General features: G+C 34.2%; 1 protein-coding gene across 1 annotated transcript in view; it reads left to right on the top strand.

Moving 5' to 3' along the window:
- BMT2 (base methyltransferase of 25S rRNA 2 homolog) overlaps positions 1 to 15233 on the top strand; it is a 111227-nt gene that overhangs the window by 17451 nt on the left and 78543 nt on the right. The window lies entirely within an intron of this gene.

The following is a 15233-nucleotide window of genomic DNA, read 5'->3' as shown; positions in this document are numbered from 1 at the left end:
ATTCAGGGTATTCCAGCATTTATATTGACTTTGGATAATGTTTATTTTCTCATAATATAGATTCTAATGTTAAAAATATCAGAAAATGAAATAATGCTGATACTAGTTCTCTCAATGTGGTAAAATTATAAGAAAGGATAAGTATATTGACTAAACTTAAATGTGAATTCCCTGAAAAACTACTTATTGGATACTATGCTTATTGGGTGGTGAAATAATCTATATACCAAACCCCTGTGACATGCAATTTACCTATATAACAAACCTGCAAATGTAACCCTGGACCAAAAAAAAAAAAAAAAAAAACTAGAGACTAAATAAATAAACATGAATTCCCAAAAATAAAGCATCGTCTTTCTCATGGACAGTAAGTTTATGATAACTTCTGGTTTACATTTTCTTTCAATTTTTATTCAAAAATTTTTACATCTCATTTTAAAACTGTAATAATGCATTCATTCAACAAATAATTCAGAGAAAAATATGTATTTAACTTAGTTATTTTATTTAATAAATAATATTTAGTAATTGTCTACTTTGTACCAGTCATATTATAGGCACTGGGAGTACAATAAAACTCACAAAATCCTTGCTCTCATAGAATTTACATGCTAGTGGGGGTGAGTGGCCAGAAACAATATGTTGGTTAAATTTATACTAGTGCAGACAGTGGTGAGCGCCATGAGAAAAATAAAGCAAGGAAAACTAAAACAATTTTAAGTAAGGTAGGGGAAGAGGGTTTCACTTTTGTGATCTGTGCCAATGATATAAAGGAAATGAGAGAGTAAGCCAGCCCTACCAAGTCTAAAGATCTTGAAGTAGAGGCATGCTAGCATCTTTCAGAAATAGCCAGGAGAAAAGTGTGGCCAGAGCAAAATGACAGAGGAAAAGAGGTAGAAAATAAAGTAATGAGCAGCTAGATTTTGTAGGGTCTTGTGAACCATTTTAAAGACAATGACTTTTACTCTGACATGGGAAGTCATTGGCTGTTTTGACAAAATAAGTGATAGGATTTTATTAACCTTCTGCAAGGTGTCAAGAATTCTTAAGAATTAATTTCTGTGTTAAGAATAGACTATAAGAAGAGCAAGGGTGTCAGTAAGGGAACCCAGTTAGAAAACTACTTCAATAATCATGGCATGAAATTATAGTTAAACAGTTGGTGAACGAGATAGTGAGTTGACAGGACGGTGTACCAGGATTAATGCTCAAATAAGTATAATGACTCAGAGAGGAGCCAGGGAGGTGATGGGGCACACATTTTAGTGATTATGATGATACGTAAGAGAATTGAAAATATAAGGTGTAGTGAGAAAGTGGTACCATCAGTGGATTATGGAGTCAAAGAATAATGGAGTTAAGGAACTAAAGAAAGGTGCCAGAATAATAGGAAATGGGATGATTGGGGTTAAATGTTTTTATTTGCATTTCTAGAGAGAAAATTGTTATAAATCTGACTGTTCTACAAAATATACATTTTCTCCCTCAAGAAACACAAAATGAGGCATACTACTGAACCAAATAGTTCCCCGTAACAGAAAGTGGCAGTGTAATCCAATCAGGAAATCAGTACTGTTGCTGTTTAAGATTATCATTGTTGGATTTTAGCAGTAGTGCTTTTAAATTACTATTACATTACAGCAGGCAGGCCCTCAAACTATATCTCTTAAATGAACTTTGATATGTGGTATTCTCAAAGGAACATTTGCGTTTACCTTCTGCTTAAACAGTGAATCTGCCTCAAACTTCAGTCTTCTTCCTTTTTCCTTGGATTTGTGTTTTATCAATAGTTATATTATCACATGAGGTCATTTTTTATGTAAACTGCTGAAAAAATCATTAGGAATTTAGGTCATACTGTTAAAAAAAGAACAGTGGCAAGATATGGTTAAATTTATTATTTTTTTTTTACTATCAGAAGTAATACTAAGAGAAGTTATGTAATGTCTTTGAACATAAAACTAGGTTGGGGGGAAAAGACTTTGAAACAATATTACATTTCGAAACTTGAGTTTTATGTAATTATGAGCTATATGCAGTTTTTTTATCTTTTTGGTAATTCTAAAAGCAATGTCAGTTTGAAAGCTAAAGTGGGCTTTAAAAAGGATTGCACAAAAGTTTGTTTCTTGTTGTACTTAAAACTTATGGGAATATGTTATATCAGGTAAGCCTTACTGACATCCTGCTAAGGACAGAATAATAAAATTTTATATGTAATATGAAGCATTAAAAGCCAGGAAAAAAATGCAATATACAGGTATATCTTTACCTTCAATAAAGGAATTTGCCCTTTTTAGCTCTTTTAAATACAGAGAAACATATACTATAAACACACTATTTCCTAAACTATTTGAAAGTAAATTGCAGATAACATTACATTTTATCTGTAAATCTATTAGCATACATCTCCTAAGAATTAGGAAATTTTTCTACATAACCACAACGCCATCATCATATTAAGACAGTTAACAGTAATCTTCTAATTTTCTAAAATATTTAGTTCATAAGATCAGATTTTTCTCACTGTCTTCAAAATATATTTTAAAATCTATATATATATATATTTTTTTTTTTTTCTAAATCCAATCAAGTCTCATACATTGGTGGTTACAATTCTTTAGGTTGTAGGGTTTTTTTTTTGTTTGTTTTTTTGATAACATTGAGGTTTTAGACAAATGTCAGTTAATTTGTAGAATATCCACATTCTGCATTTTGCAGTTATTGGTTCAAGTTGGTTAATAGTGTTCAATATTCTATATATATTTACTGATTTTTCTTTCTTGGCTTTTTAATCTACCAATTACCAATAAAGATGTTTTTAAGATACCGTTTTTCTTAGTTTTCCTGTGGCTCCTTAGGGATTTAATTTTTCTGTTGAAGTTCTCTGTTTTTATCCATTTGGGTTGTCTTTTTCTCTATTTTAAAAAAATAAATTTATAATAGTTATTTTAAAGTTTTTGTCTGCTTATTCTAACATGTCTTATCTGTGGGTCTGTTTCTTTTGGCTATTTTTTTCTTTTGCTTATGGATCATTTTTTCCTGCTTTATGTGTGGTAATTCTTTTTTTATATTGGCATTGTGTTTAGAAGAGATTGGCATAAATACCATTTTTCTCCAGAGAGGCTTGCTTTTTTTGCTCTGACAGGAAGCTGGAACGAAAGACGGAATACTTTGATACCATCAGGAGTTGAGCTGTATTGGGACTGGATGACCGCTTTAGATGGTTTCAATTCACTTCTGGTTTCAAGTGCTTTGATAGTGAATGAATCCTGTTCTGTGTATATTACAGGTGCAACCCTCTTGCAGGACATAAACCTAATCTTTTTCTGCTTTTTAGTCCCACTTGCAGCCTCCAGTGCTGTTGCTGCCTTCACATACTCATAAATAGACCTGTGGAGGAAATCAGGAGGAGAATGGAGAGAATTATCTCTACATTTGAATTTCTTAAAGATTTCAATCTGTCACACAGCCAAGCAGTTGTTAAAAGCTCTGCCGTTTCCCTTTAATCCATCAGAGTATTTCTACCCTAGAAGGCTTGATTCTCTGCAGCCCAGGTACCATTTCAGCAAATGCCCCAGTTCCTGTGATCCCTTCTCATTTTGGAAGGACTTGTACTTGTCTGTTATTTAGTTCCTTTAGAACCCTTTGCATTCTCATCTCTCATGATTTCTTTTTAATATGTTGTTTTTTAAATTCTATCATATGAGCTGCTCTGATAATCTGTATCCTAATTCCAAACTAGTTTTGTGTCCTGCATTCAGGTTTATCTGATTGTTTTCTCATGATACCAATTATTTATTTCCTCAGTCTCATTTATTTCCTGTAAACTGAAAGTTGGGTCTGAAGGATTGATTCAGGTCAGATATTTTTGCAAAAATATCTATTAGATGAAGCTTTATACATCATTTTGTGTCATATTAGTAGATTTTTATTGTGAGGTGTACCGCCATTGGAGATACTGAATGTTGTCATTTGGTTAAGGTGGTATCTACTCAATCTTTCCATTGTAAACTTATCCCTTTACAATTAACGAGTAATATGTAGAGTGGTATTTTGGCTTGTGGAGCAATCCTCTTTCCTAACAGTCTTTCAACAAACAGTTTTACTTCCATTTGTTAAATAATATTTCATTTGGGGTTACAAAATAATTATTTTTAAAATTGTATTTTTCCTTGACATTTATTAGCTGGCATTCTTTTGTAAATAAAAGTTTTCCTTTATAAACAGTGAATGATGATTACATGTTATCCAGAAAAGCAGAATTAAAAAAATATGTAATTCTGTTTAATTACCAGTTTTCACAAAAGCAACTGGTATAATAGTCAATTACAGTTAGGATAAGTGGGTTGTGGGTTTTGTTTTTTTTTTTTTTGGACTGTCACAGTAACATCTTGGATTTTTATTCCATTTTTCATTGTTAGTCTTTTTTGGGGGGTAGGGTGCTCAAATAACTTCATATTAGGCAGCAGGAGCCCAGTTAATGTTTGCTTCTGTGTTTTACATCACCTGTGAGCACTTTCTTGTTCTCTAATACAAAGATCAGTCTTTGCTTCTCCTCGTTGAGACCTGGAATCAAACTCTTTCTTCAAGGAGTCCTAGTTTCATTTAGTGGGAAATGGCGTTTGAAAAGTAACATCTGGGCACTAGATGCACACAGGGTGTGCTTTAGTCTGCATCTTTTTGGTAAAGATAATTAGAAAAATATATAATATGTTATAATATATAGTGTTATATATAAATATTCAATCAACTTCATAATTTATATTTTCCACTCCAATTTAATATACAAGATTTTTGCTTAACAACTTTGTTTTATGTTTATATTTATTTTTGCTTAACTTCTCTGTTTTTTCTCTTCTGTTACCCAGAAGGACTTGGTTCTGAATTACAGTTAATACATTAGCCCTTTCCTACAATTTACATATAATGATTTAAAAATTGCAGTACTGATCTTCTAAAAATAACTGAAATTTAAGATTTCTTTGCAGTTCTTTTGTCTTTAGAACATATCCCACCAAGGATCAGAATATATGCTTAAAAATTGCTTGAAATAGTTCTTTTCTGTATGGTTGTAATACCAATTTTGCTATACAGTTGATTTCACTTTATTTTCAATTTTGGGGTTTTTTGTTCTTTCTTTAATTTTGGAGAATATAAAACATTTATATGGTTCAAAAGTCAAACTTTAGAAAAAAGTATACTCAAAAAAGACTCCTTTTTATTTTCTTCATTTACACCTGCCTCTGTTACCAACAAAGCTGGTTCCCTAAAAGATGGGGTCTTTCCCTGTTCATTGTCACGAAACCAGTACACAAAACCAAAAGTGAGTATCACGTAGTGCAGGCTTTATTTGATAGCCATGGAATTGAGAAGCAAGAGCATGGCTCACAATTCAACTTCTCCACTAGTGAGAGGCTAGGTGGTTAAAATACAGGGTTTTCGAATGAAGGCATTGGACGTTAAAAGCAAGAGGATTAATATTCATGTCTTTTCTGGAAATGGGCAGTGAACGTTCTAGAAATGGAGTGCCACCGTCCTTTTTGTCCTTTTATGGCTTCTTCCAGTTGTTATGGTCATTTGCCAACAGTCACGGAACTGGTGGGAGTACCATTTCATTTAGCATGGAAGTGAGATTGTAATGAAACGTGAGGTCTTTTCATTAGGTCAGCTATCTTGGTTCTAACCAGTCTCAGCTGGTCTCGTAATTTCAAAGGGAACTTTTTATTACTGGTATCCTGTTTCTTAAAGATAAGCAGAGTTGGGGCAGGGTCAGAATTCAACTATGTCATGTAGGCATTACACCGGGTAACACCTCCTACGGGTAACCATTTTCATTTGTTTCGTTTTTATCCTACCAGTGTTTGTTTTTGCAAAAATAAACATTCATACCCATGTACATATGCATATGTACATATATCCACCTTTTCTTATCCCTGTAGGTGGTAGTGTGTTGTATACTGTCATATACTCTGTACCTTTTTCACTCAATATGAGAATCACTGTATTTGGTAGAGGTCAGGAGTCTTCAGAGAAACGGAAACAATAGGATGTGTCTGTTAGTATGTATAGTAAGATTTATTATAAAGAATTAATGCATATGATTGTCGAGTTTGACAAGTCCTAAGATCTGCAAGGTGAGTGGGCAAGGTAGCAGTCCATGAGAGCTGAAGGTATAGTTCCATTCTAAAGGCCAGCAGCCTCTAGACCCAGGAAGAGCTGATGTTTCACTTTGAGTCCGAAGGCGGGAAAAAGCTGGTGTCCCAGTTCAAAGGCAGTCAGGCAGGAGGAATTCTCTTTAATTATTCACGAGAGAGTCAGCTTTTTTGTTCTATTCAGGCATCAACTGATTGAATGAGGCCCTCTCACATTAAGGAAAGGCAGTGTGCTTTATTTACATTCTAACAATGTAAATGTTAGTATTGTCCAAAAACACCCTCAAGGAAACACCCAAGATAATGTTTGACAACTAATACCTAAAATTAACCATCGCAGGTATACAGATATATTCCTCATTTTCATAACTTGTTTACAAGCTTTTGCTGTTACAAATACTGCTGTAATGAATAACCTTGTGTATGTGCATTTTGTATTTTTGTCATTTGTAGATTCCTAGGTGTGGAATTGCAGAAATAGAGACTAAATGCATATGTGATTTTATTAGATGTGCTGCCAAATTGCCCTGTGTAGAGGTTATATCATTCTGCAGTTTCACCAGCAAATAAATAAATAAATAAATAAGAATACCCATTTCTCTATAACTTCACCAACATAGGATGTGGCTCAGCTATTGAATTTTTGTCTGATAGATTGGAATTGGTATCTCTAGCTTGAGTTTATGTTACATTTCTCTTATGAATGAGGTCAAGTACCTTTTTGTATATTTAAGAATCATTTGCCTTTTTTTCTGTGAATTATGTGATCATGTTTTTGATAGTTTTCTGTGTTGACTTTTGATTTCTAATTTTTCTTGATTTTTTAGAGCTCTTTATATCATTTATAGATACATGTGCCCTTTGTCTTTGACTCTATCTTTTGCCATACAGAAAGTTTTTGCTTTTATATAGTTAGATGTATCAGTCTTTTGTTTTATTGCTTCCAGATTTTGATTGTCTTAGAAAAGCTTTCCTAATTACCAGACTATAGGAATTCAAATAATAATTTGTTATTCACTCATGTTTTCTTCTAGTACTTAAGGGATTTCTCTTTTATCACATTAGATCTCTGATCTGTTTAAAAGTCAAATTTGGTATTTCTTGTGAAGTGTTAATCTAATTTTTTTCTACCAAAGTTATCCATTTACCCAACATTTATTAAAAACTTTACCTTTTCTTCAGTAATTTGACATGACACTTACATGATGTACTAAGTTTCCCCACATAGTTGGTTCTGTTTTAGCTTTTCTGTCATATTCCCTTGTATATATCATTGATCCATGCCTAATACCACCATTTTAATCATAAAGACTTATAATGCTGTTTTGTAGCATCTTCTTCCCATACCCCCCCTCACACTATTCTTTTTCAGGGATTTCTTGGTTTTTCTTGCTTTTGCTTTTTTCCACATGTACTTTAGGATCAACTGGTCCAACTACATTTTAAAAAATTACTTTTATTGAGATTACGTTAATTTTTCATAAATTGGGAACAACAGGTATCTCATTAATGTTGAATCATCCTATCCATTAAAAAGATATGTCAGCCAGGCGTGGTGGGTCATGCCTATAATCCCAGCACTTTGGGAGGCCGAGGTGGGCAGATTACGAGGTCAAGGGATTGAGACCATCCTGGCCAACATTGTGAATCCCTGTCTCTACTAAAAATACAAAAATTAGCTGGGCATGGCGGTGTGTGCCTGTAGTCCTAGCTACTTGGGAGGCTGAGGCAGGAGAATCACTTGAACCCAGGAGGTGGAGGAGGTTGCAGTGAGCCGAGATGGCACCACTGCACTCCGGCTTGGCAACAAAGCAAGAGTCCGTCTAAAAAAAAAAATATATATATATATGGCTTTCCTTTTGTTCTAGTCTAGTCAAAAGTAGCAGACTACTTTTGCAAAGTAGTGTTTTAAGGTTTTCTGTATAGTGGTTATGCACATTTCTTGTTGTGCTTACTCCTAGGTATTTTATCATTTTTATTGCTGTTGTAAATGTCCCCTTCCCTTCTGTTATACAGCTATGCGCTGCATAATGACATGTCTATCAACAGTAGAAATATATATGTACTATGTACAATGGTAGTTCCGTAAGATTATAATATCATAATTTTACTATACCTTTTCTATCTTTAGATACACAAATACTTAACCATTGTGTTACAGTGGCCCACAGTATTCAGTATGGTAACATGCTGTAGACATGTAGTAAGCTATACCATCTATGTTTAAGTATACTCTGGTGATTTCACGATAATGAAGTCACCTTAATGATGCATTTCTTGGAACATATCCCCATTGTTAAGCAACACATGACTATATTCTAACAGGCTATTGTTGTGTGTGTGTGTGTGTATATATATATATATGGATGATTTTCATTTTTTAGTGTTTTACATCCTACCATTTTATTGAATTTTCTTACTGTTTATATGAGTTTATGATTGATTCTCTTGGGTTGTCAAGGTATATCTGTTATGTCATCTATAAATACACAAAGTTTTATTTCTTCCTCTCATTCGACTAAATCTTTTTCTCTTGTCTATTACATAGCTGTGCTTTATTCATTTTTCAGTAATGTATGTGGTGTATCCTCATTAAGTTGCTGGCTTTTTGGCTTTTATATATATATATATATACACACACACACACTCACACACATGTATTTCTAATATTAAGGAAGTGTTTACCAACTTGTATTTTATTGAGTGTTTATATTAGGAATGGGTGTTGGATTTTGTTGAATGACCTTTCAACATCTATGGAGAAGAATAATTGTGTTTTCTTCTTAGATTTATGAATATAGTGAATTATATTAGTGGATTTTCTTATGTTGAACCATCCTTGCATTCCTGAAATACGTATCACTTAGTCATGTTTAATTCTGTTTGCTAAAATTTAATTTCATGTTTTTATTGATATTTATAAGTGATATTGGTCTTTATTTTTGTAATCTTTATCAGATCAGATAAGTATCATTGTAATTTTGCTCCCTGAAAATGAATTTGGAAAAATGTTTTTGTTTCTATGGTTTGGAACAGTTTAAGTACTTTTGGGGTTGTCTCACATGCATCAGTGGAATTTTAATTTATAGAGGTGACTGAGGGAAAACATGGAGTGATCAGTGCCATTGAAATGATTATTTATTACTTATATTTCCTGAGAGAAGGGGACATACCACACTATGCAGGGCTACGAAGGAAGCACCAGATTTTGTCAGGAGTCAGAAGCAGGAGCTAAAGGAAAGCCTAGACCAGAGCCATTATTGACCTTTTATGGAAAAGACAAGGCAGGGCAGAGTAAACGGTTTAGGATTGGCTAGATTGAGTGATTTCAGTAGGCTTTGGGGACTAGGGGCTGTCCGTTGTCTGGTATATGGTCTTGAGTTGATTTAATAGTGGGGAATTATTGGCTTGTGTATAAAAGTTAGGTAGTGGTTGGCTTGCATGTGAGACATGTTTTCTGAAGTAAGTTTACCACCTTAAGGAATTAGCTGGTCCTGAGAGGGCAGTCTCTCTCTCTGGGTGTATGAGCACACCCTCCAACTCCCCTCCCAAAATATCAAAACATGAAAGATAAAGTGAAAGACATGATTAATACAGTGGTTATCTGGTTTTTGAAGGCTTATACTGGTGTTTTTTGGTAAGATTAACTCTGATAACTATTTCATCTTTGGATTTTTGTTTTGTTTAAACTTTTTATTTCTACACAGTCAAGTTTAAGAAATTTTCCTATTCTATATATTTGGTGTATTTTTCTAGAAAAAAAGTTGCTCAAGTTGTGCAAGTTTTTGTGTATTTGTTGGCACTCTTTTGTTCCCTTCCTTTGCTTTATTTTTCTAATCCTTTGAGTTCAATGTTTATTTCATTTAATTTTATTTTTTGTTTTGATATAAACATTAAAGCGTCTCAGTTTTCATCAGATTGCTATTTTAGTTGCATTCGTTAGCTTCTGATTTGTGCTTTCATTATTTTTTTTAGATTTTTTTGATTTTATTAGTATTCGCCCTCTGACCCAAGTTATTTACTTTTTAAAAAAATAGCAGGTAGAATGGATTTCTTGTTTTTGGTTAATTCTAGTTTTATTGCATTGCAATTGTATAATTTTGTCTGTATTTTTTCATTATGGTTTTTACTGTGGTTTTCTTCATGACTTAATATATATATATGGCAATTTTTGTGACTATTCCATGTGTAGTTAAAAAGAAGCTATTCTCTCTGAATGCAGAGTTATCTTCTAGCAATAAGGTAAACTTTATTATGTTTTTTAGGGCTTCCGTAACCTTTTCATTCTCTTGATTGAAAGTGGAATGTTCCCTGTTGTTGGTGTTTGTCTGTTTCTCCATATATCTCATGGAATTTCTTCTTTGTAAAGATGGCTGCTATGATAAGTGGTACATAACTATTTATAATAGTTATATCTTTACTCGGAATTGAGGTAAATTGAATGCCTTTAGCATTTTAAAATACTCCCCCCCTTTTTTTTAGTGATTTAATGCTTTTTATTCCCTACTTCTTCACCAACATTTCCTAATCATCTCATAGATGAAGTTCATCTTCCCGTAGATTCTTTAAAAACAACTTGGAATTATGATGTTCTCTGATTTCACCCATCTTACAAACTGGTTTTGTATAATATTGTTACAAAATATGTAGTTTGGATGGATATAAAATCCTTGACTCACACTTTCTTTCCTTCAGCTTCTGAAAAAATGTTACTCTACTTAGTCTTACTTTTGTATCTTGTTCCCCTTTCTCCTGTTAGTCCTTTTTCTCTCTTGCTCTCTGCTGAACCTTTGAGAGTCAGTTACAGAAATTACCAGACTTTTATTCCTGAATACTTCGATGTGTATCATGTAAGAACATTCTTCTTTGTAATCATAATACAACTATCACACTACAGAAATTTAATATTAATATAATGCTAACTAATAATGTAATCTGTAATCAGATTTCCGCAGTTTTCACAATAGTGTCCTTTATACCTGGATTTTTTTTTTTTTCAATCCAGGATCCCATCAGGGATAACTCATTGCACTTAGTTGTTACACCTTTTTGGTCTTTAATCTAGAAAAATTCTTCATTTTTTTTTCTTTTCTTTTTTGTCTTTTTATGATATGACTTTTTTTTTTTTTTTTTTTTTTTTTTTTTTTTTGAGACAGATTCACTGTTGTTGCCCAGGTTGGAGTGCAATGATGCAATCTTGGCTCACTGCAGCCTTTGCCTCCTGGGTTCAAGCAATTCTCCTGACTCAGCCTCCCGAGTAGCTGGGATTACAGGCACCCGCCACCACACCCAGCTAATTTTTATATTTTAGAAGAGGTGGGGTTTTACTATGTTGGTCAGATAGGTCTTGAACTCCTGACCTCAGGTGATCTGCCTGCCTCGGCCTCCCAAAGTGCTGGGATTACAGGTGTGAGCCACTGTGCCTGGCTGATAACAGCCATTTTTTAAAAGTCAGCATTTTATAGGTTGCCTCTCAATTTGGATATGTATAGTTTTTTTGTGATTAGATATAAGTTAAGTGTATCATTATAGCAAGTGTTTTGCATAGATGTTGTTGTGTCCCTCTCAGTGTAATACATCAGGAGATACATGATATATTTATCCCAAGGTTGGTTTGTTTTTCTCTTTTAAGTAGACTTTAGTTTTTAGAGCAGTGGGTTTACAACATGATTGACCAGAACCCCACAATAAAATTGACTAGAAAGTACAGAAAGTTACCATATACAACCCACTCCATCCCAAACATGCATAGCCTCCCTGTCAATATCCAGCACTAGAGTGGTACATTTGTTACAGTTTTTAAACTTACATTGATAGATCATTATCACCCAAAGTCCATAGTTTACCATAGGGTTCATTCTTGATGTTGTACATTCTGTGGTTTTTGAAAAACGTGTAATGACATGTATCTTCCATGATAGTATCATACAGAATAGTTTAACTGCTCTAAAAATCCTTTGTGCTGGCCTTTTCACCCCTCCGCAACCACCAACTTTTTTTTTTTTTTTTTTTTTTTTGAGATGAAGTTTTACTCTTGTTGCCCAGGCTGGAGTGCAGTGGCACGATCTCAGCTCACCTCAACTTCTGCCTACTGCAACCTCCACGTCCTGGTTCGAACAGTTTTCCTGCCTCAGCCTCCCAAGTAGCTGGGATTACAAGCATGTGCCACCATGCCTGACTAATTTTGTATTTTTAGTAGACACAGGTTTCTCCATGTTGGTCAGGCTGGTCTCAAACTCCTAACCTCAGATGATCCACCCGCCTCAGCCTCCCAAAGTGCTGGGATTACAGGCGTGAGCCACCACTCCCTGCCTGAAACCACCAACTTTTTTACTGACCTCATAGATTGCCTTTTCCAGAATGTCATATAGTTGGAATCATAAAGTTTGTCGCTTTTTCTGACTGGCTTCTTTTACTTAGTAATTAGCATGTAAGGTTCTTCTGTATCTTTTATGGCTTGATAGCTCATTTCTTTATAGTGCTGAATAATACTCTGTTGTCTAGATGTATCACAGTTTATCCATCCACCTATTGAAGGACATCTTGGTTGCTTCCAAGTTTTGACAATTATGAATAAAGCTGCTGTAAAAAGTGTAACATTTTGCATTCTCATTAGCACTTGATAAGCATTCTTGTTGCTTCCAATCTGTGTATCTTCTTTGATGAGATGTCTGTTCAGGTCTTTTGCCTGGTGTTTAAATTTATTTGCTTTCTTACAGAGTTTTAAGAGTTCTTTCTATATTTTGGATGACAGTTCTTTATTGTATATGTCAGCAGTCCTCAACCTTTTTGGCACTCGGGACTGGTTTTGTGGAAGACAATTTTTCCATCGACTGGAATGGGGGTGGGTGGTTTTGGGGTGATTCAAGCGCATTACATTTATCGTGCACTTTATTTCTATTATTATTACATTGTAGTATATAATGAAATAATTGTACAACTCATCATAATGTAGAATCAGTGAGAGCCCTGAGCTTGTTTTCCTGCAATTAGACGTTCCCATCTGGGGGTTTTATGGGATACCGTGACAGATCATCAGGCCTTAGATTCTCCTAAGGAGTGTGCAACCTAGATCTCTCACATGCACATTTCACAATAAGGGTTCGTGCTTCTATGAGAATCTAATGCTGTCACTGATCTGACAGGATACAGAGCTTAGGCAGTAATGTGAGTGATGAGGAGCAGCTGTAAATACAGATGAAGCTTAACTAACTCACCTGCCATTCACCTCCTGCTCTGCAGCCCAATCTAACAGGCCACAGACCAGTATTCAGGGTTGGGGACCCCAATATATATGATTTGCAAATATTTTCTCAGTGTCCGTGGCTTCTCTTTTCATTCTCTTGACAATGTCTTTCACAAAGCAAAAAGTTTTAATTTAGTGACATTCAGCTTATCAATTTTTTCTTTTATGGATCATGCCTTTGGTGTCATGTCTAAAAAGTCATCACCATACCCAATGCCATCTAGGTTTTCTCCTGTGTTACTAGAAAGTTTATAGTTTTGCATTTTGCATTTATGATACATTTCAAGATAATTTTTTGTGAAATGTATAAGATCTATGTCTAGATTTACTTTTTTTCTTTTTTGCATGTGAATGTCTAGTTCTAGCATGACTTGTTGAAAAAATTTTTTCTCCATTGTATTGCCTTTGCTCCTTTTTCAAAGATCAGTTGACTGTAGTTTTGTGGGTCTATGTTTACACTCTCTAATTCTGTTCCATTGATGTATTTGTCTTTTCTTTCACCATTGCCACATTGTCGTGATTACTGTAGCTTTATAGTAAGTCTTGAAGTTGGTAGTGTTAGTCCTTCAGTTTGTTTTTCTCTGTCAATATTGTGTTGCCTATATTGATTTTAGGTACTATGGAATATTATTCACAACTTTGCTGATTCATAAGGTACACAGATATTTGGCTGAACATTATTTCTGGGTGTGTCTGTGAGTGTGTTACCAAATGAGATTGACATTTGAATCTGTAGACTGAGTAAGGCAGATTGCTCTCTCTATTGTGAGTGAGTAGGCCTTTTTTGAGGCCTTCCCTCTAGCTGGGACCTACACCATTGACACTTCGGTTCTTAGGCTTTTGAACTTGGACTACAACTTATAAAATGGTTCTCAAGCCTTTTTGGACTTGGACCAGAACTTATAAAATAGTTCTCAAGCCTTTGGACTTGGATTGGAACTATACCATGAGCTTTCCTGGTTTTACAGCTTAGGCATAGCAGATTGTGGGACATTTCAGTCTGCATAATCACAGGAGCCAATTCCTTATTATGAATCTCTTTTTAGATATCCATTTATATGTGTATATATATATGTACAGATATAATAAATTTATCTTATTGGGTTTTTTCCTCTGAATATATGAATGGTTTATGCACTACAATTACAGTATTGAGTATTCTGAATTTAACTATGTATGTACCTTTACTGGTGAGTTTTATATTATACTTTCAGATGATTTCTTACTGTGTGTTAGCATCCTTTTCTTTCAAGTTGAAAAATTCTCCTTAGTATTTCTGGTAAGGTAGGTCTAGTATGAAGTCCTTCATCTTTTGTTTGTCTACATATTTCTCGTTTGTGTTTGAAGAATAGCTTTGCTGGGTATAGTATTCTCAGTTGAAAGTTGTTTCCTTTTTTTTTTTTCCTTCATATTCATTGAATATGTCATCTCATTCCCTCTTGGCCTGTAAGATTTCTACTGAGAAGTGTGCTGCCAGATGTATTGGAGCTCCTTCATTTGTTACCTGTTTCTTTTCTCTTACTGCTTTTAGGATCCTTTCTTTGTCCTTAACCTGTAAGAGTTTGATTTTATGCCTTGAAGGTAGTCTTATTTGGGTTGAATCTGCTTGGTGTTCTTTGATGTTATAACTGCGTATTTGTATCTTTCTCTAGGTTTGGAAAACTTACTATTTCTTTCAATAAACTTTCTACCCCAATCTCTTTCTGTATTTCCCCTTTAAGGCCAATAACTCTTAGATTTGCCCTTTTGAGGCTATTTTCCAGACTTTTAAGCATACTTCATTCTTTTTCACTCCTTTTTTCTTTTTCTCCCCTGAGTCTGTATTTTGAAATAGC

The sequence above is a fragment of the Piliocolobus tephrosceles genome, chromosome 8 (genome assembly GCF_002776525.5).
Source record: "Piliocolobus tephrosceles isolate RC106 chromosome 8, ASM277652v3, whole genome shotgun sequence".
NCBI lineage: Eukaryota > Metazoa > Chordata > Mammalia > Primates > Cercopithecidae > Piliocolobus > Piliocolobus tephrosceles.
Note: the sequence above shows the minus strand (reverse complement) of the source record. Positions and strands in the feature narration are given on the sequence as shown.